The sequence below is a fragment of the Wyeomyia smithii genome, chromosome 1 (genome assembly GCF_029784165.1).
Source record: "Wyeomyia smithii strain HCP4-BCI-WySm-NY-G18 chromosome 1, ASM2978416v1, whole genome shotgun sequence".
Classification (NCBI taxonomy): domain Eukaryota; kingdom Metazoa; phylum Arthropoda; class Insecta; order Diptera; family Culicidae; genus Wyeomyia; species Wyeomyia smithii.
In genome coordinates this window covers 80,522,005-80,544,310 of record NC_073694.1, presented here as the reverse complement: position 1 = coordinate 80,544,310, position 22,306 = coordinate 80,522,005, and positions in this window count along the sequence as shown.

The window sequence follows — 22,306 nt, the reverse complement described above, 5'->3', positions numbered from 1 at the left end:
CGGAAGGAAATAGGACGGGTGCTTGACCGGTTTAATCGATCGGAGAGCTTCGATAGAACTGAGGCTGTCCGAGAAGATGAAGTAATTGTCTGGTGTCTTGAGCTCGATAATTCGCAGCGAATTGTGTATGGCAGCTAATTCAGCTACGTATATGGAGCAGGGCTGTGCCAGTTTGCGAGATATGCGATGATCTGTGTTGAAAACGCCATATCCGGAATGTCCATCCATCACAGATCCGTCCGTGAAAAAGGAATTCTGTTTTGGGAGGTGGCCAAATTTTGCCGAAAATATTGATGGCACAACTGTTGGTTTGAGGTGATCGGGAATTCCATGGATTTCTTGTTTCATCGTCAAATCAAATACAACAGAAGAATTGTTGAGCGATGTTGAAATCTCACGGGATGGAGCAACAACCGAAGGGTTTATCTCCATGGACATGAACCGCTGGTATACTGACATACAGGGTTTCTGAACAACTTCCAAACATTTCTCATAGTTCGCAATAAGCATTGGATTTGCTATTTCCGATCTAATGAGGAAACGAAAAGCCAACTCAAACAGCCTCTCTTTGAGTGGTAGTATTCCAGCTATGACCTCTAGGGACATGGTATGTGTCGACTGCATGCAGCCTAGAGCGATACGCAAACAACGGTATTGTATCCTCTCGAGCTTCAGCATGTGTGAAGCTGCGACACCTCTGAAGCATATGCTGCCGTATTCTATTACGGGCAGAATCGTGGTTTGATAGAGTCGTATCAAATCCTCTGGATGGGCTCCCCATGATGTTCCTGTTACCATCCGAAGAAAATTGATCCTTGGTTGGCATCTTTGCTTCAGGTAATTTATATGTTTTTCCCATGTGCACTTAGAGTCATACCATACTCCGAGATATTTAAAGCCAGGTGACTGGGTGATGGGTCTTCCGGACAGAACTAGCTCCAAACGGGGTGGTGGTCGCTTTTTTGAGAAGACAACCATCTCCGTTTTTTCAAGCGAGAACTCAATTCCAAGACAGCTGGCCCAACTGGTCAGATTATCTAGCGTATTTTGCAGGCTGTTTTTCATATCTACAGCCAGAGACGCCGTGACTGATACTACGCAATCGTCAGCTAACTGACGCATTGTGCAGCCGTCCGTCAAGCATGTGTCGATGTCACTGATGTAGAAGTTGTACAACAGCGGACTCAGACAAGAGCCTTGGGGGAGACCCATGTAGCTTGTTCGTGTTATTGTTGAAGAACCGTGGTTGAAAAGTAAATGCTTTTCAGACAGCAGGTTGATCAAAAAGTTTGTTAATATAGGGGAGAATCCTCTCTGATGCAGTTTCTCGGAAAGAATTTCGATTGAAACTGAGTCAAATGCGCCTGTGATATCCAGGAAAACCGAGGTCATTTGTTGTTTGCTGCCAAGAGCCATTTCTGCTTCTGTGGCTAGCAATGCCAGGCAATCGTTAGGGCCCTTGCCCCTACGAAAGCCGAACTGGGTCTCTGACAGTTGGTTAGTTGTTTCTGCCCAGTTGTCAAGTCTGCGCAGGATCATTTTTTCAAGCAATTTGCGTATGCATGAGAGCATCGCAATCGGCCTGTACGAGCGGTGATCTGCGGCAGGTTTATCTGGCTTTTTGATTGCGATAATCTTAACCTGTCTCCAAGCTTTTGGGATCACATTGTTCCTGATAAGCTTATTAAACAGTTTAAGAAATCGTATCTTGGCCGAATCCGGCAGGTTTTTCATCAAATTAAATTTGATCCTGTCCGGTCCTGGAGCCTTGTTCTTACAAGACGCGAGGGCAATTGAAAATTCCAGCATTGAAAATTCTGGTTCTTCGATCGCCGTTGTGTCGCTGAATTTCTGCTGTGGTGGGACAGCATCTGGACATACCTTTTTCGCGAAATCATAGATCCAACGTTCAGAATATTCATTAGCCTCATTGTTGTCGGACCTATTGCGCATTTTTCGAACCGTATTCCAGAGATAGCTCATAGAAGCCTCTCTGGGTAACGTGCTTATGAAATTTTGCCAGTACGATCTTTTTTTCAGTTTGTGCAGTTTAGCCTGTTTCAGTTCCAGCTCTCTAAACTGATCAAAAAGTTGAATGGAATGATCTTTCCTGAATGCTAGGTATGCTCTTTTCAGAGTTTTTTTCATCTCGGTGCATTCTTTGTCCCACCATTGTTTGTTAGGACGAATTTTCAACTTGTTCTCAGGGGCGGGCCTCGTCTGAGATTACAACGCGCTATCTAAAACTAATGTTGCAAGAAAGTTGTATTCGTCTGATGGAGAAAGCTCGTCGGTTGTTTCGAGCTCCTGAGATATCATGTTCGAGAATTTTTCCCAATCAATATTCCGGGTGAGATCATACTCTACTTCGACTGTGGTAACAGACTGGAGCCTGCTCATAATCGAAATACTTATTGGCAAATGATCACTACCATGGGGATCTTGAATAATCTCCCATTTACAATCCAAAGCTATTGAGGAGGAACACATAGATAAATCTAAAGTGCTCTCACGTACTGGAGGCCTTGCTATTCTTGTAGCTAACCCAGGTATGTTCAATAGGGTCATATCGAACTCGTCTAGTAAGCTTTCAATAAGAATAGCCCGGTTATCATCTCCAGGTGCTCCCCACGCCATACCGTGAGAATTGAAATCTCCCAGGATAAGGCGTGGAGTCGGCAGCAGTTCCGTTATTTGTGTCAGCCGCAACCGGTTAATAATAGCTCTAGGTGGAATGTAGACTGATGCGACCGTAAGGCTCTCACCAGCTATTGTTATATGGCAAGCAACAATTTCTATGCCATCAATTGCTGGGAGAGGAATTCGGAAGAATGGATAGCATTTTTTGATACCAAGAAGCACTCCGCCATAAGAGTTTCCTCGGTCTAAACGAATTATATTGAAATCATGAACGGCTACTGTCGTATCCGTTGATAACCATGTTTCAGATAGCGCGAAAATATCGCATTTGCTATCGTGAAGCAGGAGTTTAAATTTATCTAGTTTGGGAATCAAGCTTCTACAGTTCCATTGTATGATCCTTGTTGTCGATTCGTCACTTCTGTTGTCTGATTTAGACATCGAAGGATACGAACGAGAGGAGGGGCCATTTGGTGCTTAGTTGCTTACCCAACATGCAAATTGTTGGAAGCCAAGCCGAAATCATACTTTTAAGAGTATCGGATAAACCAAAAGTGGTAAATATCCATTCAACTATCATTTTAAATGAAATACGTCCATCAGTAGACGGTATTTCAGATTCCGGAGACAGTTTATTGGCGGGAGCAGATTTCTTTCCCGGTAGTTTAGGGAACTCTTTATCAAAAGTGTTGCCCTCAGGATTAAGTTTGAATCCTGGAGGTGACGTCTTAGCAATATTTTGCTTAGAAGGTTGACCTCTTGGGGTGTCTGTATGCGTTTTCTTCTGCTCCTTTCTGGGAAGTTTGGGGGAAGATACGCCTGGTCGTTTCCGCACGGCCCCACTTGACGGAAGATGTTGATATACCTCTTCGTCATCATTGGAATCATCCGTTTCCAAGCTGGAATACGGATTTTCCTGTTGCTGTAAGGCAGTCTTCAACATTTGTGCAAATGACTGCTTACAGCGTTGTTTCGTAGATTTCTTCAACGCGTCTGAACGTAATTTGTATTTTGGGCACGCTTCAACTTCATGTGGGTCACCACCACAGAGACAGCATCTTGCCTGTTGATCGCCGCAAGTATGGTTAATCTCAGAGATTTCACCACACTTGGAGCATTTCGATTTATTGTTGCAGTAGGTTTTTGTGTGCCCTAACTGCAAACAATTCGTGCATGTCATAACTTTCGGTATGAAAAGTCTTACTGGGAGTCGAAGCTTGTGAAGTTCGACATAATCCGGAAGCACTTTTCCCTCGAAAGTGACTCGAAACGAGTCATTCGGGGAGTATTTTCCCGTATTATCCTTGGAATACATTTTCCTGCATTCCAGAATTTTTATTTTTGGGAGGGAGGGATTTTTAAAGCATCCCCCACCTTCTATCACGTCCTTCTCGGTAAGATCCGGTTCGGTGATAACACCCTCAATTTCAACTACGCGTGCCGGTATATAAACACGGTATTCGATGTTGAAATTCGGGTCCAGGACGACATCGTTCGCTTGTCGGGGATCCGAAAATGTTGCCTTCAGTCTATCAGCTTTGACCTTGTAAACTTCGGTCAAGCTCGAGTATTTTTCCTTCAGAGATTTGCACATCTGTACAATTCTAAGAGGCTTGTTTTTGGGTCGAAAATACACGATCCAACGAAGACCAGGTTGGTTCACCTGGTACATTTTAACCCGAGTTGCCCCGTCATTAGTGGCAACTGTTTACGCTTTTTAACGACGTCAAAAAAAGCGTTGTTTCCATTATTCGGAATGTCAGAAAAATCCATTGCGGACTCGTCACCTTCTGAACAAGATGAGAGGTCCGGTGGAAGAGGCAATCCACCAACCGCCATAGCGGTTGTGAACTATATGCCGCTAATAACTAATATATGAAATATATGAAAATATTTATATATTCAAAACTAAAAAGAATGGCTATATATAATAAAAGAGAGGAAATGCGAAATCAAAATATTTAAATTATATATATGTATATACGAGAATAAAGAAGGCAAAAAAGTAAAGGTTTTGTCACTTATCTTTAAATGTATGAGAATCAGCAGCACTGCCTGCGCTGTCTCCTCAACTGCAGAGCGGCGATGCCGTCCGCTTTCCCCCCGTCGGGGTTCCACAGCACACGCGCCAACTAACCACTACCACAGCTCCGTACTTCTCTACTGCGGGAATCGACCTTCGCTGATGCTGGATCAGCACGCCTTTCAGCACTCGCGCCAAAACAAGCACGACTCACCACCTTCACACGCGAACGCAGTGCAATCCCGCCGATTAGCACCACTACCACTGGCGCTGTTCGGCAGTCGGGGCTCCCCCACCAATAACGACGCGTATTTGCACGCCACACAACACCAACGCTAGAAGAAGCGAGATATTAATTTCGGTAATCCACAGAGCACTCAAGAAAAACGACTTTCCTGCTCGGCTGCCGAAAAGACTATGGGGTTATTTCATTATATCATCTTCTATTACACTTTACATGCGCATGTTATTAAAAAGGGTTTGAGTACTCACTGACCGTAGACTTTTGTAGTGCTCGGGAGCATACCTCGATGATGACGACGGTGCGACGAAACAATGGCGGCGGTGCGACGAAACGATGGCGTCGCTGGTGGTTGCGATGACGCCGACGAGGGACGTGGTAAATTTCGTTCCTGTCGATATGTTGAAAACGCTTGAAGAATCGACGGGGTTCGGACTAAACCGTGGATGACCGTTAGCCAATTCTAAGCCGTGGCGGGCAAAGCGATCCTGGTTTCGCTAGAAGTGGTTGACAAAGCAGCACGTTCCACGTGCATCGATAGAACCGTTTCCTATGGTTCACTTAACGGTGGTGGGAATTGTTCGCTAGTAGACAAAAAGCCGTTTGAACGGCTGTTCAAACGCGTTAGGGCGCGGTGTACGAAATTATTTTTTTAAATCAATTTTACCTTATATTCTCAGGCCTTTCACGCACACGATACCGCACAAATTATCCTAGGCACTAAATTCTGTCTCCTATTTACGGGGGGAAAAATATCACTATTACTGGCTAGACTGTAAAAACTTCACTCACTTTACCTAATTATTTTATATCACTCGACAACGCGCGGATCCAACACTCCACTTACATTCGCGAACCAGGTTAAATAAAGCTGGACGCTGCGAGAATCCCTCAGTTAAATAGTGAGCAATGTTCGGGAAATTTGAACCGGAAGTACGTTATCTAGCCGAAACAGGACAACGACCTTTCCAAACGACAGGTTCTCCCAAAAACCAATTCGTTGTTAATCCGGACTGACATCTCTTTTTCGTTCAAGCCGTTTAAATTAAGCCATCTCAGATTCTGCCGACTACTAAGAATTCCCCTACTAAGAGAGATCTTGCCCGACGGAGAGAATACCGTGGAAAGACGGAATAAAGATTAACCGAGTATCCTCTGGTTAAGTGTTCACGCAGCAGGGACTTTCATAGAAGCTATGCGAACCGCAGCAGAGAGCCGCATAAGCTTTGTACGTTCGCTCGAAAAGGTGCGTGTCTGAGATCTTTGCATACTTGCGTCTTGTGCCATTCTTATCTAGATATTCGATTTGAAGTTGGTGTAATAATTATCACCACAATAGTGAACCAGAATACAACGAAGATTTTGGTGAACAATACGGATAACAATCATACTATAATAATAATTCCTAACATTGAAATAACTCTAATCATGCATTTGTACAATATCTATATAAGTCAAAATGTGACCATGTTACATACTTTTACGTCGTGACACAAAGCATTTTTGAAGCAGCCAAAACCGCTTGCCAAGATACACTCGACCGACAGACTCGAATCGGTTATGACACCGTCGATCTCCACGTCTCGTGCGGGTATATATATATGACCACGACACGGAGCTTGTTGGGTCTGACCTTGGAGATTTCGGTCACGGCCTTGTACCCCTCCGTCAGGTCTTTCGAAATTTGCAGGATGTTTAACGGTTTCGATTTCGGCCCTGCTTTTGGCCGAAAGAAAACAGTAAAACTGCCCTGAGCTCCGTCCGGGTAAAGCCTGGGGCGAGGGGGGACTGGAGAATTAACAGAGGAAGGGTTGGCAGGAGGGACAGGGTCGGAGGGGTTCGGGGATGGTGGCACGGGAGGCGAGGGATCTACATCCATCGCGCTAAATCTAGCGCACTAGCGCCGACAGAACACGTACCTCTTTACTTCTCCTTTCAGCAGGGTTGGTTGTCCGAACGGTCGAAGCTGCAGCCGTTACAGCCAGCAGCACCAATACAGCAGCTCCAAACAGCCACCAGCAGCGAGCCGGGTGTGTGATCACTCAGCACAGCAACACAACTCGCTGTCAACTGTTGGCTTCTTCTTTTTCCTCCTTTGTGTTGAGATTCTCGTCCACTGCTGTAGCACAAATCACTTAGCAGCCAAATCGGCTTACGCACCAGTAAACAGCCACGATGCGAAACAGTTGCACAAAGGCGGGTGACCTTGAACCTTCACTCGACCAGGCAAACAATGCCAACACTTGCTCGCGCGTCTTTTGTTTTATATTCTGATATCACCTGATATCGCCAGATGATTTTTTTTGTTCACACAACATTTATTTGACACGGCACAATACAAATTAATTTCGCCAGATGATATCGGATATCACCTCGAGCGTTCACTATGAAGCATAGACTAAAGAAACATAGATATCCAAGTTGGGCTTCATTGCATATAATCTTAAGGCAACACTATGAAGTTCGCCCTCTGTAGGCCGTTGGGTGAACTAAAACATGTCCACACGGAAAAATATCATGATACTTTCACCATTTTGAGGTTTATTTTGGCCAGATTTGTTCACACAGAAAAATAGCACGGAACTTTCTACTTTTCAAGAGCATTAGTTTGACTAGATTTGTACGGTGTTTTCCAACCGAGTTTTCTGACCATATAGAAAACTCGGTTGAAAAACACCGTACAAATCTAGTCAAACTAACGCTCTTGAAAAGTAGAAAGTTCGCACTGAAATAGTATTCCCAATATACAATCCAATCATTTTTACAGATCTTCAGTTACCGAATCGCTAGTAGCACAGAACAGATATGCAACTTCGAACAAAACGCTGCTTCAAATCCTAGCCCACGCTTACGCATGCGTTTTTTAACTGAAAATCTCTCAACCATTCAAACATTGCTTAACAAATTTTCTTGGGTCGTGCACCCCGCGACTGTTGAAACCATTTTAACCAGTTGGTTGGATTACTTAAATATTTTCGTTGGAGTTGGAATCCGAATTTCTCGACTAACGGCAATAATTTTTTTTCTCGTACCGTTTATTAGACCTAACATTGCGAGTAATGCATATCAGACGCGCTATACACAGCACTGCTTGCGACATTGGGTACTATGTAAAAAACGTTTGTCGTTAGCAAGGTATTCGGTTTTCAACTCGGGCAACAATGAAATTCATTAAAAAAAAATGTAGATAAAAAACTTAGTTAAACTTAGTAAACTTAGTTCAAACTTAGTAGCAGTAAAACCATACCGAACATTTAAAACATAATATTCAAACATATATTAACATCTGTATGCCTGAAGGGCACAGGGTACTGAAATGCCACTGCGACATTCTTGATGATTGTCTTTTGTGGCGGGCCCCGATTGCTGTGCACAGGTTACGGATTGCTCGTACTCATTGATGGAGTAGAATTGTTTTGTTGTAAACCTGTACCCCAATTAGGTACAACATAGTTGATGAAACTAATGACCTGCTTGGGATTGGAGCTCCATACTTGGTATGGAGTTAAAAGGTAACTTCCTAAGAAGTTGTACCTAGAGGAAGCAAGAGCTTCGCAAGAGCAAAGCAAATGCTCTGAACTCTCTGGTTCAGATTTCAGAATCGGCAAGTGTCGTTCAACACTACGCCGATTTTCTTTAAATGATAAAAAGCGGGACAGTGTCCGGTGAGGAGTCTCGTGATTATCCGTAGGTCACTACGATTTAGACTAAGTAGCTTTCTGGCGGTTCCAGGGCTCGGATAGATAAACTGTTTAGCTTGTCTACAACCCTGTGCCTGTTGCCATTGGGATACTATTTCTAGCCCTTCCCAAGTTAGTAGTTCGCTTTTGATAGCGGAAATGGACGTGCCCAGAAACGGCTCGGGGCCAATAAACCGCTGAACTGATCCCTGTCTTGCTAGGTAGTCAGCGTGTTCATTACCCTCGACTCCGCAGTGTCCGGGCACCCAAAACAGAAAAACTGAATTCTGTCGGGAAAGTTCCCGTAGAATTTCAATGCATTCCCAAACAAGTTTGGAAGCGCATTTGACGGACTTAAGTGCTAGTAGTGCTGCTTGACTGTCCGAGAATATACCGATTTTCGCATGTCTGTAGTTGCGTTGCAGACATATTTTTGCGCAGATGTTTATGGCATATACCTCTGATTGTGGCCTTAAGTGGTCTGAAGGTGGCCGATTCGGTCCCCTTCAAGTATAGTTTTCCTCCTTTGCAACCTTAGAGCGCCAAGCTCTGCTTCCTTTTTCACATGAAGATGTAGAGGTAGTAGGCAAAGCATAGCTTCCATGGCTGCAGTTGGAGTTGTTCGCATACCGCTGGTAACCGAAAGACATGCAAGTCTTTGAACTTTTTTGAGTTTGGCTTGCGCAGTCACTTCGTTCACCTTAGGCCACCACACTAGGGCAGCATAGGTGATTCTTGGTCGGGTTTACCCGAAAGAATGTCAATAGAAACGGAATCAAAAGCCCCCTTAATGTCCAAGAACGCAGACGCCATTTGTTCTTTGCGAGCATACGCCAGCTGAATATCTGTTGAAAGCAACGCAAGACAATCATTCGTCCCTTTGGCATAGCGGAAGCCAAATTGAGTATCTGATAGTAGACCATTTGATTCGACCCAGTGGTCTAAACGACGGAGTATCATTTTTTCCATCAATTTCCGGATACAGGATAGCATTGCAATCGGCCTATAAGAGTTGTGATCAGAAGCTGGTTTCCCTGGTTTTTGGATGGCGATCACCTTCACTTGCCTCCAATCCTGCGGTACAATGTTTTGCTCCAGGAACTTATTGATCAAGTTCAACAAGCGCTTCTTGGCATTGCCGGGTAGATTCTTCAACAAGTTGAATTTGATTCTATCTAACCCAGGTGTGTTATTGTTACAGGACAGGAGGGCAACTGAAAATTCTGCCATCGTAGAAGGTCATTCTATCGCGTCGTGACCCGGAGACGTATCGCGAACAAAGTTTTGCGCAGGAACAGAGTCCGGACATACTTTCCTGGCAAAATCAAATATCCACCGACTTGAAGACTCCTCGCTTTCGTTGACCGTTACGCGATTCCGCATTCTTCGGGCTGTGTTCCAAAGAGTGCTCATCGATGTCTCCCTCGACGTCTCGTTCACGAACCGACGCCAATATCCGCGTTTCTTTGCTTTAGCCAGGCTTTTGAGCTTGGTATTAAGCTCCGAATACCGTTTATAGTCGTCGGGTATACCTCCCTTCTGGTAGGCCAAAAAAACGCGTCGGATCTTTGCGTGTAGACATCGGAGCACTCTTTGTCCCACCACGGAGTTGGAGTCCGCTCTTTGATCGTTACGCCGGGATATTTCTTCGTTTGGGCTTGCAACGCGGCGTCGAGGATTAAGCCCGCGAGGAGGTTGTATTCTTCAAGTGGTGGGTGATGTTGAATCGACTCGACCGCTTTTGAAATCATTTCCTCGTATAACTTCCAATCGACATTCCGTGTGAGGTCATACGGAATGTCAATTGGTCGCATGCGAGTTGAACCGTTAGTAATTGAAATAAGAATAGGCAGATGGTCGCTACCGTGAGGATCGAGGATTACCTTACATGTGCAATCCAACCGTAGCGACGTCGAACATAAGGATAGATCCAAAGCGCTTGGGCGCGCTGGAGGTTTCGGGATACGTGTCATTTCACCGTTATTCAAAATAGTCATGTCGAAGTCATCTCAAAGGTTATAGATTAAAGAGGAGCGGTTATCATTGTAGGGGGAACCCCAAGCCACACCATGAGAGTTGAAGTCTCCCAAAATCAAACGTGGCGAGGGAAGAAGTTCTATTAAATCAAAGAGCAACCGTTGCCCAACCTGTGCTCTGGGAGGAATATATATTGAGGCAATACAAAGCTCTTTACCTTGTATTGTCATTTGACATGCGACAACTTCGATGCCTGGAATCGAGGGGAGGTTAATACGATAGAAAGAATAGCACTTTTTAATCCCTAAAAGTACTCCTCCATATGGGGTGTCTCGATCAAGGCGAATAATATTAAAATCATGGAAGTGGAGATCAATGTTTGAAGTAAGCCAAGTTTCACAAAGGGAAAATGCATCGCATTTGTTTCTATTTATTAAAACTTTAAATGAATCAATTTTTGGTAAAATACTTCTACAATTCCACTGTAAGACAGAGATAGAATCCTTCGTATACGCAGATGAATTAGGCATCGAAGGATACAATCGCTGCAAGGAGGGGCCATTGGGCAGTTAACTGCTTAAAAAATGATCTAACTGTTGGGAGAAATGCTGTAAAAAAATTTTAATTGGATCGGGTACATTGAAAGTTTCAAAAATCCAGTCCACAATGTCAGAAAATTTCACTAATCCAGAGTTTGTTTCATCAACTGGGAGTGCAAAAGGAACAACTGGGGTTTTAGATGTTCCTGGCAGTGCTGGGAACTCCTTCTGGGACTTTAAATTTGCCAGCCCAGGAGGAGTTTGCTTCGGTTTTTCCGCAGCACTGTTTGGTTTGTTTGTAACTTTCATTTCACTTTGGGAAATCTTAGGACCTTTTCGGGGAAATTTAGGAGAGGAAATATTTTTCCTCTTTCTAGACGCCCCAGGATTGGCATAAGTTGTTCCCGCTGGTGAATCGTCAGAATCGGTTTCATCAGAGGACAACAGATCAAAGGGGTTCGATGTTATGGTAGAAGTGGCCACGGTCTTCTTCAGCATCTCAGCGTAAGATCGCTTTGAACGCTCCTTAAGTGACCGCTTGATTTTATCTCTGCGCTGCATGTACACCGGCCATGTGGAGAGCTCATGCTGATTTCCCCGCAGTGAATACATTTTTCAGCATTTACACTGCAAGTATCGTCCGCATGAGTTTCTCCACACTTGCTACATCGTGCCTTATTGCAGCAGTAGGCGGCTGTGTGGCCTAGCTGCTTGCAATTGGTGCAATTCATAACACGGGGTACATACAATCGCACAGGCAGACGAACCCGATCGATCGAGACGTGGCTAGGGAGAGCAGATCCGGCAAACGTAACACGAAACCAGTCTGACGGAGTGTACACTTTTGTGCCGTTGACAAGAGACACAGACCGCAATTGCTTGCAATCTATGATCTTTACTTTTACGTCGTGACACAAAGCATTTTTGAAGCAGGCAAAACCGCTTGCCAAGATACACTCGACCGACAGACTCGAATCGGTTATGACACCGTCGATCTCCACGTCTCGTGCGGGTATATAAACGCGATACTCGCGTGTGAAAAGCTCGGAGCGAGCAATAGCGTTGGCTTGTTCCAGGTCGCTGACCACGACACGGAGCTTGTTGGGTCTGACCTTGGAGATTTCGGTCACGGCCTTTCGACCCCTCCGTCAGGTCTTTCGAAATCTGCAGGATGTTTAACGGTTTCGATTTCGGCCCTGCTTTTGGCCGAAAGAAAACAGTAAAACTGCCCTGAGCTCCGTCCGGGTAAAGCCTGGGGCGAGGGGGGACTGGAGAATTAACAGAGGACAGAGTCGGAGGGGTTCGGGGATGGTGGCACGGGAGGCGAGGGATCTACATCCATCGCGCTAAATCTAGCGCACTAGCGCCGACAGAACACGTACCTCTTTACTTCTCCTTTCAGCAGGGTTGGTTGTCCGAACGGTCGAAGCTGCAGCCGTTACAGCCAGCAGCACCAATACAGCAGCTCCAAACAGCCACCAGCAGCGAGCCGGGTGTGTGATCACTTAGCACAGCGACACAACTCGCTGTCAACTGTTGGCTTCTTCTTTTTCCTCCTTTGTGTTGAGATTCTCGTCCACTGCTGTAGCACAAATCACTTAGCAGCCAAATCGGCTTACGCACCAGCAAACAGCCACGATGCGAAACAGTTGCACAAAGGCGGGCGACCTTGAACCTTCACTCGACCAGGCAAACAATGCCAACACTTGCTCGCGCGTCTTTTGTTTTATATTCTGATATCACCTGATATCGCCAGATGATTTTTTTTGTTCACACAACATTTATTTGACACGGCACAATACAAATTAATTTCGCCAGATGATATCGGATATCACCTCGAGCGTTCACTATGGAGCATAGACTAAAGAAACATAGATATCCAAGTTGGGCTTCATTGCATATAATCTTAAGGCAACACTATGAAGTTCGCCCTCTGTAGGCCGTTGGGTGAACTAAAACATGTCCACACGGAAAAATATCATGATACTTTCACCATTTTGAGGTTTATTTTGGCCAGATTTGTTCACACAGAAAAATAGCACGGAACTTTCTACTTTTCAAGAGCGTTAGTTTGACTAGATTTGTACGGTGTTTTCCAACCGAGTTTTCTGACCATATAGAAAACTCGGTTGAAACACACCGTACAAATCTAGTCAAACTAACGCTCTTGAAAAGTAGAAAGTTCGCACTGAAATAGTATTCCCAATATACAATCCAATCATTTTTACAGATCTTCAGTTACCGAATCGCTAGTAGCACAGAACAGATATGCAACTTCGAACAAAACGCTGCTTCAAATCCTAGCCCACGCTTACGCATTCGTTTTTTAACTGAAAATCTCTCAACCATTCAAACATTGCTTAACAAATTTTCTTGGGTCGTGCACCCCGCGACTGTTGAAACCATTTTAACCAGTTGGTTGGATTACTTAAATATTTTCGTTGGAGTTGGAATCCGAATTTCTCGACTAACGGCAATAATTTTTTTTCTCGTACCGTTTATTAGACCTAACATTGTGAGTAATGCATATCAGACGCGCTATACACAACACTGCTTGCGACATTGGGTACTATGTAAAAAACGTTTGTCGTTAGCAAGGTATTCGGTTTTCAACTCGGGCAACAATGAAATTCATTTTAAAAAAATGTAGATAAAAAACTTAGTTAATTCACCTAGCGGCCAGACCAAGCCTTTCTCATTCGTACTAATTATTTGTTAAAATAGATTTACACGAAAACTTCATTTTAGAAAAAACACCCCTTTATAATATTTGCTGGATTTATTTATCACTCTAAAATAACAAATCATTGGTAGCAGTGAAACCATACCGAACATTTAAAACATAATATTCAAACATATATTAACATCTGTATGCCTGAAGGGCACTGGGTACTGAAATGCCACTGCGACATTCTTGATGATTGTCTTTTGTGGCGGGCCCCGATTGCTGTGCACAGGTTACGGATTGCTCGTACTCATTGATGGAGTAGAACTGTTTTGTTGTAAACCTGTACCCCAATTAGGTACAACATAGTTGATGAAACTAATGACCTGCTTGGGATTGGAGCTCCATACTTGGTATGGAGTTAAAAGGTAACTTCCTAAGAAGTTGTACCTAGAGGAAGCAAGAGCTTCGCAAGAGCAAAGCAAATACTCTGAACTCTCTGGTTCAGATTTGCAGAATCGGCAGGTGTCGTTCAACACTACGCCGATTTTCTTTAAATGATAAAAAGCGGGACAGTGTCCGGTGAGGAGTCCCGTGATTATCCGTAGGTCACTACGATTTAGACTAAGTAGCTTTCTGGCGGTTCCAGGGTTCGGATAGATAAACTGTTTAGCTTGTCTACAACCCTGTGCCTGTTGCCATTGGGATACTATTTCTAGCCCTTCCCAAGTTAGTAGTTCGCTTTTGATAGCGGAAATGGACGTGCCCAGAAACGGCTCGGGGCCAATAAACCGCTGAACTGATCCCTGTCTTGCTAGGTAGTCAGCGTGTTCATTACCCTCGACTCCGCAGTGTCCGGGCACCCAAAACAGAAAAACTGAATTCTGTCGGGAAAGTTCCCGTAGAATTTCAATGCATTCCCAAACAAATTTGGAAGCGCATTTGACGGACTTAAGTGCTAGTAGTGCTGCTTGACTGTCCGAGAATATACCGATTTTCGCATGTCTGTAGTTGCGTTGCAGACATATTTTTGCGCAGATGTATATGGCATATACCTCTGATTGTGGCCTGAAGTGGTCTGAAGGTGGCCGATTTGGTCCCCTTCAAGTATAGTTTTCCTCCTTTGCAACCTTAGAGCGCCAAGCTCTGCTTCCTTTTTCACATGAAGATGTAGAGGTAGTAGGCAAAGCATAGCTTCCATGGCTGCAGTTGGAGTTGTTCGCATAGCGCTGGTAACCGAAAGACATGCAAGTCTTTGAACTTTTTTAAGTTTGGCTTGCGCAGTCACTTCGTTCACCTTAGGCCACCACACTAGGGCAGCATAGGTGATTCTTGGTCGGGCAATGGTCTTGTAAGACCAGAGTGCCAAGTCTGGTTTCAGTCCCCAGGTCTTACCGAACAGAGTTCTGCAGGCCCAGATCGCTGAGATCGCTTTCTTAGCGGCATGATCCAGTTGTGCAGACCAGTTCAGTTTCTTGTCCAGAATAATTCCGAAATATTTGACTTCATTGCTGAAGCCCAGTCTAACCCATTCAGTATTGGAGGAGTGATGGAGATCGTCCTTCGTCTGCCGAATGGAATTAGGACTGTTTTTAAGGGGTTTATGGTTAGACCCTCCTGTAAACACCATGACATGGTGGTATTCAGAGCCGTTTGCATTCGGCTCGACAGAGTTGCGTCATCTTCACCTTTGACGACGAGGACGATGTCATCGGCGTATCCAATGACCTCGTAACCAAGCTGTGAAAGCTTGTTAAGAAGTACGTCGACAACTAGTGACCATAACAAGGGCGAGAGAACTCCTCCTTGCGGGCATCCCTTGATCACTGACATTGTTACAGACGAATCTCCCAAGGTTGCTGTGATCACTGTGCTAGAGAGCATTGCGTGTATCCAGCTCCTTGAAGTGTGGTCGATTCCCTTATGAGAAAGAGCCGTATCAATGGATGCAAAGGACGTGTTATCGAAGGCCCCTTCAATATCAGGAAAGGCACATAGTGCCGTCTCCTGATAACTCAGGGACTTTTCAATCAACGTCACTAAGCTGTGAAGAGCAGTTCCTGTTGACTTGCCGCTTTGATAGGCATGTTGGTTCCTGTTCAGCGGGGAGTCTTTAAGAAACTCTTCACGGATATATTTATCCATTATTTTCTCCATCAACTTGAGAAGTGATGAAGTCAGACTTATGGGTCTGAAAGTTTTAGGTAGGGTTTTGTCCTTTCTTCCAACTTTGGGGATAAACACTACCTTCACCTTCAGCCAGTTATCCGGAATATGGCCCAGGATAAATCTGGCTCTGAAGAGGTTGATGAATTCGGACATGATAACTGCGACCGATTTTTGTAGAAAGATTGGTAGTATGCCGTCTGGACCTGGAGACTTCATAGGGTCGAATGAGCTTAGAGCCCAACCTTTTGAAGCTTCCGTGAACAGTCGACGGGCCAGCAGGATGGACTCCCGAGACGCCATATGTCTCGAATTGTCTTGCCGCGACCCATCACTATTCAGTTCTTCGGTCTCTGTCGATCCAGGAAAGTGGATGTTCATAAGGACCTCCAGCGTTTCTTTGGTAGTGACAGTGAGGCATCCATCCTCTTTCCTCACTTGTTCTAAACCGTTAGTATGGTCTTTGGACATCGCCTTTTGGAGCCGCGTAGCTTCCGGCAGAGTTTGGATTCTTTCACAGAAACTAACTCTGGATTTCCGTTTAGCCTTGCGTAGCTCGGCGTTGTACTTAGTGAGGGACGCCCTGTAGTCGTCCCAGTTAGACGTGACTTTTGCCCTGTTGAACAACCGCCTAGTTTCCCGACGAAGGTCACTAAGTTGATCATTCCACCAGGGTACGTCACGGCATACTGACCGCTGTGTTAGTGGACAGTTAGCGTCGAAAGCATCCATGATTCTGTTTTGTAGATCATTTGCTGCCGAATTCAGGTCAACTGAATTTCGAATGTTGCTGTAACTGAAAGTTCGTGAATCGATCAGGTGTTCCTTAAAGGATTCCCAATCTGTATTCTTAGGATTTCTGAACAGCTCTCTTTTCAGAGGGTTAACCTCTATATTACAAACGATGTGTCTGTGGTCCGACAAACTAGTTTCATCGGAGACATGCCAATTTTTAATCCTTTCAGAAATAGAGGCGCTACACAGAGTGAGATCAAGGACCTCCTGTCTGATAGCGTTGATAAACGTGATACAGGATAGCGTTGATAAATTTCCTGCTTTCCTCTGGTTGTCGGTACTTCAACCGTGACGGCAACGACGTCGCGTTGGATAAATTGTGTAATAAGTAAAAATTTTAGTTCTCTATTTAGCAGAATTGCAGTCCTTGGTTTGGACTGCGTGTCACAGTAGATTAACCTACCGTTAGGAGCGTGAAGTCCAAGAACTTCGGATTCGTTGATCCACGGCTCCTGGATGAATGCAGCTGCTAGCTGCTCTTTGGCGAATCTCCTGCAAAGAACACCCGAGGCGCCTTTTGCGTGATGGAGATCGCTTGCACGCAGCGAAGGCTGCTCACTTTGCAGTGAAGTTGCCGTCTTTGTCCGGATCGGAAGATGATCCTGGTATTGGCTGACGGCTGACGGCTGCCAACAGCGGTTTGGCTGGTTGATGGAAGTTGCTCTTCCTCACTGTTCGGCTTCGGTTGCAACAGTCGATTGGCAACAGAAGGTCGTCGCGCACACTGTGGCGGTTTTTGACTCCGGGGAGTGTGACTGTTCAATGGTTGATGCTTCACACTCTTGCGAGTCTTCGGCGGAACCGTCCGAGCAGCCGCGGGGTTGCGTTGTTTGGGTGGTGACAGGGCACTCACGGGGGAGCATCCTGCGCGTACCTTCCCAACCGCAGGGTTGCGTTTGGGTGGTTGCGGGGCACTCCCGGAGGAGTTTCCCACGCGAACCTTTGGCCCATTCGCAGGATCGCTTTGCCTGGGTGGTGGCAGAGTACTCCCGGAGGAGTTACCCGCACGTACCTTCCCTGACGTTGCGACGGAGTCTTTCCTGCCTGTGACGTTCGGCCTTCCGCTTACCTTTCGGATGCGTGCTTTGCCGAAACCGTAGTGCAGTTCATTATTTCTACTCTCAACGAGTTTGGCCGATTCTTCGTCAATATCCAGAACTAGTTCGACCAAGGTCTTTACCAATTTGCGGTTACAGACTCGCCACATTTTGGTAGAGAGATGGTCGTTCTGATTCTGGAGTGAACGAAGAATCTTCTCCTCCGGAGAGTTCGCACTGTCCGCGAAGTAACCGACATACCGTCTGGCCTTCGGCAGATCCTTCATGTGGTATACACGAAGTTGTGCTCCCTCCCATGGTACGAGAGAAGTTACCTCCCTTTCCAACCACTGCACTGTGTCGTTGTCGGCACAGGCAAGTTGCAGGAAGCCATTTTTTAGATGGCAACCGTTAAACTTGGGCTTGATGGTTGGATTTTCCTGGTCCGCAATGTGATCGAGCCTAAAGCTGGTCCGTTGTGAGTAGGGAGCTGGGGTGGGTAGCAGAAGTAACCGCAAGGCTTATAGCTCCCACCATGTCCCTATATGTGGCCTTCGGGAGTGGCTTCGAACCCGATGACCCCAAACCAGTGCCGTCCCGCAGTTTTTTAGGCTGTGGACACTTAGTACTGGTATTTGGGGACACCAAGTCGTCCGACCGCTGTCGCTTGACGGCGACTTGGTTCGATTGAGTAGGCTGCTCTGTCGGAAGGAGGGCCAGTTTCCTGGCTTCTTCGTACGAGAGACCGGAGCGAAGATTTTTGCTCAGTCGCCGCCTTTGCGCATTTGAAAGTCGCTTGACAAGGGGTGCCGATGATTCGGGTTTACCTTCGTCATCGGGCCTTGTCTGTGGACCGGGAACTAAGTCCATTTGACTTTCGTCATTCCTTTTTGGAGAAAGTAGGATTAAGGATGAAGCAGAGGGTCCTCCGTCAAGCGATTCGCTGTCGAGGTCGAAATCATCCTCATGCTCCATCTCCTCCGTTCTGCCCGGTGCGTTTGTTTTTATTGGACTACGCTCCGATGAGTCCATGGGTTCCGGCAAAGAAAGGCTGCCGGTGGCCGAATTTTGTGAAGTTTTGTCGTTCATAAAATTCCCACGAGTCGCTGGGTAAAGAAGAGTCCGCAGTGACCCAGTGACCCGCGTGATGCAGTAAGGGCTAATTACTGTGAAGGGTGCCCTGGTACTCCACAGGCTCCGTTAGAGGCTGGGTATTTCTTAAACCCCCCCCACCACATCATCCATCGGCACGGGTCGCATAACACCTTAGCTTAGGGGTTTTAACCATTGGATTTTACGCAACAGCCATGGTTAAGAGCTGTTGCAACCATCCTCCTTTACAGGGGCTTTGGACCCTCTGCTGCAGTTCTCAATAATTCAAGTCTATTCGTAAAGGCTAAACTGAACCAAGAGAACCGTAACAGGCGGAGTTCATAATTGTATTAACATACAAATAAAACATGCGAATAGGTTGGACTCGATAATATGTAGACTCGATATATCATTCGTTAAAATATAATTTTTGATTCGATTGATTATAGTATGATTTTTTTTTTCTAAACCGAATATGAATTGCTTTTCATAACTTTTGAACCACGTGTACAATCATAATAATTCGTCAGGTAACCCTTAACTAGTCCGTTCATCTGAAATCAGTATTGTTCAAATCGGTTGTGTAGTTTCTTAGACAATGAAGTTTCGTGATTTTCACATTTTGATTCATTACAGACCAAGTTAAAGTCTGATTACAGTAAAATTCAATAGGGTGTTATGTGGAAGCTAGACCTTTCATTTGACACTAATTTTGTGGAAATCGGTTCAACATTCTCTGAGAAAAGTGAGTGAGTTTGAGTAGCCTTCGGAATATTTTTTCTTTTCATAGCTGGATTTCACATTTTTAAACACAACAGGCAAAGTAATAGTCCGATTGCAGAAAAAATCAATAGGGTATCATGGGGCATGGACCTTCCATATGACACTGATTTTATGAAAATCGGTCCAGCCATCTCTGAGAAACATGAGTGAGATTCAATAGTCTCCAGAACACGCTTCTGTCCATAGTTTTTGAACTACAAGTCCAATCTTTATAAAATTCAAAAGTCAAGGGTTTTTTTAGGTAGCCCGTTTTTTTAAAACCAATTTCGTTCAAATCCGTTGTGTAGTTTCTGAGATAATGAAGTTTCATAATTTTTACATTTTTCAAAAGAGTCTTATGAGGCAACTAGAACTTTTGCATTATTAGTTTCATGAAAATCGGTCTAGCCATCTCTGAGCAAATCGAGTGAGATTGGAAGAGCGTTACATACATACATACACACATACACATATACACACATACAGAAAATGCTCAGCTCATAGAATTGAGTCAAGTGATATATGCCATTCGACCGTTTGGAGCACTGTTATACCTTCGGTTTTGTCAGTGATAGTTATACCTTCCTTGAAGAGAGGCAAGAATTAGTGAATGATATAAACTCATTGGGAAACATTTATATTTATAACTTTTGGACCACATGTTTACTTATTGTAAAAATCATCGATGGTTTTGAAGACAGCATGTTCCTTTGATACCTGTTTTGTTCCAATCGGTTGTGTAGTTTCTGAGATAATGAAGTTTCGTGATTTTAACATTTCTTTTCATATAAAAAACAACGTTACAGTCCGATTGTAATAACATTTAATATGGTATTATAGAAAACTAGACCTTTGATTTGCAACTTAATTCATAAAAATCGGTCCAGCCATCTCTGAGAAAAGTGAGTGAGTTCAAGCAGTCTCAGGATAATGTTTCTTTTCATAGCCTGATTTCACATTACTATACAAAACGAACAAAGTTAAAGTCCAATCACAATAAAATTCAATAGGGTCTTATGGGGCAACTAGACCTTCCATATGACACTAATTTTGTGAAAATCGATCTTGCCATCTCTGAGAAAAGTGAGTGAGATTAAACAGTCTTCGAAACACGTTTCTTTGCATAAATTTTGAACCACATGTTCAAACACTAAAAAGTTAATTTACAAATAGTTCAAAAAACAAGCCCGTTCTTCTGATACCAATTTTGTTCAAATGGGTTGTGTAGTTACTGAGATATTGAAGTTTTGAGATTTGCACATTTTTAAACATAACCTCGAAATTAAAAATCCGATTACGATAAAATTGAATAGGGTTCTATAGGGCAACTGGACCTTTCATATTCAATTGGTTTCATGAAAATCGGTCCAGCCATCTCTGAGAAAATCGAGTGAGATTGGGAGACTGTTACATACATACACACACACACACTCACACACACACACACACACACACACACACACACACACACACACACACATACAGAAAATGCTCAGCTCGTCGAACTAAGTCGATTGATATACGAGATTCGACCCTCTGGAGCACTTTTATACCTTTGGTTTTTTCAGTGATTGCTATACTGCCCATAATCGCATATTTGTAACATTTGCAAAATTGGTTGTTCGAGCAATTCGCACTTTTATATTTTGACCTTAAATGCATTGTTACTAATATATTCTCGCAAATAGACACTTTAACTAAACTGAGTATCATGAAGAAAGCACTACTTTACACTATGTATACATTGAATATTACTTTTGAAGTCAAATTGGTTGAAATTTTTGCAATGATACATTTATGCCGTCACTTTCAAGCTACTTTTGGAATATATCACATGGAAAAAGAAGTTTTTCATGTATTCAACAAGCATGAGCTGAACATCAGAAACGGATCACCAGTGGTTGGTTACCGGACCAGAATAACTTCCGAGTTCCAAAGGATGCAGATGTGGATTTGGATGGAAACATTTTTGACAAAAAAGTTGAAAAAGTTAAGTAGTGTGACAATTATGCGGTTATTTACGCTATGTGACAAAACAACTTGGTATTTTTTACGACTTTTTTCACACAAACATAAGCATATTTTTCCAGATGTGAAAAGTACATACTATTCTAAGCATTTCCCAATAAAAAGCACGAAATCCATAAAATGTCGAATTTTACAATTATGCGATCACAGGCAGTATACCTTTTTAGGAGAAAGGCAAAACGATGCAAATATGCGGGTGCTACTGTACGATCATCATGAAAAAGCACCTTCGCTATACTAGAGAACCTATTCATTAGAGAAATGACAAGACACTCATTGTTAAGGCAACTGTCAACATCAGAACGGATAAAGGCAATTGCCATAGGATGGGAAATAAAAACGAATCGGGCGCGTCCATGAAAGTCGGAGACAAAAGTGATGGACTAATCGATAAATTCCAGAGGCACCTCCGCATTCCAGAAACCTTGGAATCGCACCGAAATAGTATTTTCCTTATTTTTCTGCACGTATCTAGTTTAGGAGAATTAGGAGGCCTTACTAAATGACTAGCTACGCCGAGATGAAATGGACCGCCTGGTACATGAAACTCCACCTAGTTGACGACACTGAGTGCTGAATGTAATTTTTAAGAGCAATCCAAAAATAGTACATAGAAATATATTTCTATCATAGGACAAACGGGTTTTAATAAGGCAAACGG